The sequence below is a fragment of the Myotis davidii genome, unplaced genomic scaffold, assembly GCF_000327345.1.
Source record: "Myotis davidii unplaced genomic scaffold, ASM32734v1 scaffold13, whole genome shotgun sequence".
In the NCBI taxonomy this organism is placed as follows: Eukaryota; Metazoa; Chordata; class Mammalia; order Chiroptera; family Vespertilionidae; genus Myotis; species Myotis davidii.
The window spans coordinates 2871190-2874126 of NW_006286243.1; the positions used below are offsets into that span (position 1 = coordinate 2871190).

Genomic DNA, 2937 nt, shown 5'->3' on the forward strand with positions numbered 1-2937 from the left:
CCGGGGCCGGGGGTCGGCAAACTGTGGCTCGCGAGCCACATGCGACTCTTTGGCCCCTTGAATGTGGCTCTTCCTAAGCTTTAGGAGTCCCCTAATTAGGTTAATAACAATGTACCTACCTATATAGTTTAGGTTTAAAAAATTTGGCTCTCAAAAGAAATTTCAATCATTGTACTGTTGATATTTGGCTCTGTTGACTAATGAGTTTGCCGACCACTGCTCTAGGCCCTAGAGTTAGGGAATGTCAAGAATAACAATATAGCATTTGAAATGGGGCTTGAAGAATGAGCAGGATTTTAATAGGAAAAAATGGTAGGGGCTATGAATTGAACATGGAAATGTGAGGTGGGCAGCTTTCCAGGTAGACATAGTCGCAGGAATCCAGGCATGTCGCCAGAAGCAAAGATGTGTTTGGGAAAGAACAATTTTGGGGGTACAGAACCCTATAAATTAATCCAATGCTTCACATACTCCTTAATAATCTGTCGTCTTCTTTCCTCTCCAGGTTATACAGCTGGTGTGGCAAAGACCATTAGCTGTTCCACAACATCTGTATTTCTTTATCCTTAGTAGTAAAACTCTTCATGTTTAGCAGGACACATGGCCTCCCAGAAGACTACATTTCCCAGCCTTTTTGCAGTTCTGGCCAAGGTAAGAGGAATTGTTAATTATGACTTGTAGGAAGGGTCCTTAACAGGGACTTTTTACATATATTGATTGATTTCAGAGAGGAAGGGAGAAGGAGAGAGAGATAGAAACATCAATGATGAGAGAATCATTGATCGGCTGCCTCCTGCACACTCCGTACTGGGAAACAAGCCTGCAACCTGGGCATGTGCCCTGACCTGAATTGACCCGTGACCTCCTGGTTCATAGGTCGATGCACAACCACTGAGCCAAGCAGGACTTTTTATTAACCTTTCCTCTCTTCTGTTATCTGGAATGCAGAGGTAATGGCTAGAGTTCTAACTGCCGTGCTGTGTCATGAGGTTGGAACCATGTGCTGAGGGCAGTGGAGCAGCAACATAGGATCTGTGAGCTGGAAGTAGCCAGGGCTCTGGTGAGCATACAACTCCCCTGTGGACTGCCTACCCTGGGTTTCTTTTCCTTGAGACAGAAATAAACTTCCTCTTTAAGACAGTGTTATTGTGGGGTTTCTCATTCACAGAGAACTCAGTCTTTACTAAGACACCTGGTCTCAGTTGGATGGTTCTGTCAGTTTGGACCCAGGTACTTACCCTTGTCTAGTGATTTGGCACCACTTTATTGTGGACTATTATATAAGTTTGAAAAATCTTATTTACCAGCTAGGTCTTTCTTCCCTGTATCTTGTGTTTTCTGCTAGAGCATTCTTTCTAGTTTAATCAGACCTCCATTCTGCCTAAAATCCTTCAAGGTCTCACCAATATCTTCAGTAGATATTCTCCATTTTTATTGGAAGATGTGATGGCCTGGGGGTGGTTTAGCCAAGAACCTGTACAACCTGGGCAAGGAGGTAAATTGTGAAGAGGTGGAGTCAACATATCGGAGCTCCGGTGGGGCCAGAAGATGATGAAAATCAGGGTGCACGTCTGAAAAGATAAGGAGCAGTAGGGGCAGAGTGTTTGACAGAATAAGATTATGGATGACTTTCCATTGTTGTGTGAAAGGGGGAGGAGACTATATGTGAAATTTGCTCATATCTATGTAAAGTATTTCTGGATTCTCAAGAAAATCCTGGCATGGTTTACCTATCAGGAGGAAAAGTGAGACAGGCTAGTAGGGCTGACAAGCGGGATAGGGAAACTGAGGCAGACAGTTAAACAAGCAGTTTGCAGCCATCTAATAACTGTAGATGCCAAGCAGTTTGCAACCATCAAGTAAATCCTATCTTCCCTAAACCAAGGACGCCTAAGAGTAAAAAGTTTGCACTTCTCCTTCCAAACCAGAGAGTAAACAGCTTAAATCACCCTCCTTCGGGAGACAGAGAGCAGAAATCCAACTAATGCCATTTGCCAACCACACCCAAGGACAGATGAAGTGAAGGGGATAAATCTCATTTTGGCACATCAGCCTAAAACTGATGAATATTCGGTTGAGATCCTCCCCTATGACCTCCCCTGAACTCCCAGTCTTTAAAACACTTCAAAACGAAGGTCCCAGCACCTGTCCTCCCTCCCAGGAGCATGCTCGCACCTGTCCCCTCCCCCTCCTCCTCTTCTTCCCCGACAGGCAAGCATTTCCTAAACTCTAAGGGACCCCATGAGGCTTGCAACCAAGGCAGCAATGGGCAGCAGCCGTTCGCCTGGTTAACCCCTGGACCTGTCCCCAAGGCCTCCTTTTCTCTGCTTTCGCAGTGAGCCAAAGCAGACCAGCCTAGGCTCATTTCCCCAGCCCTTCCTTATCTCACTGTCCCCAGCTTTAATAAGCATCCTCTAAAATTCACCTGGACTCCTATTGGGAAATCTTTCCTGCACGAAGTCAAGAACCCACACACCACCGGCCGGCCCTAGGCAGACCCACCCAGGGCCAGGCCCCCTTTCTGGTAACAAACATAGGGTGGCTAAGAAACAGAAGTGCGAATAGATGTTTCAACTGAGTAACCTGTTACAGCCTTTGGGATCTTGATGTATGTGACTATATATTACCTATTCAAAAAATTTGATTGATCGATATTTTTAAAAATAAAGGTCGCCAGAACCCAAATCTGCAAGTAAAAACAGAAACAGCCTCCTGGGACTCCCCATGGAGCTCTCTAGCAGGGAATCCTTCTACCCCTGAAGTCTCGCCTCCACAGGCCATGCTGGACGAAACTTGTCCAAGGAAGTGCAACTTGTCTGCCTGCTGCTGGTCTTCCTCAGGCTGGAAGCCTCTACTTACCCCCACCTCCTCCCCACACTTGCTCCTTAGCAAGGTTCTCTTCCCCCTGACAACTCTGCCTCCTTTCCCTGCACTCTG

At 46.2% G+C, this 2937-nt stretch overlaps 1 long non-coding RNA gene across 1 annotated transcript in view; it reads left to right on the plus strand.

Moving 5' to 3' along the window:
* Positions 1 to 2937, plus strand: part of LOC107182111 — a 9274-nt gene that overhangs the window by 3105 nt on the left and 3232 nt on the right. The window contains exon 2 of the long non-coding RNA XR_001512831.1: positions 506 to 651. This is a non-coding gene — a long non-coding RNA (uncharacterized LOC107182111). The remainder of the gene's footprint in view (positions 1 to 505; positions 652 to 2937) is intronic.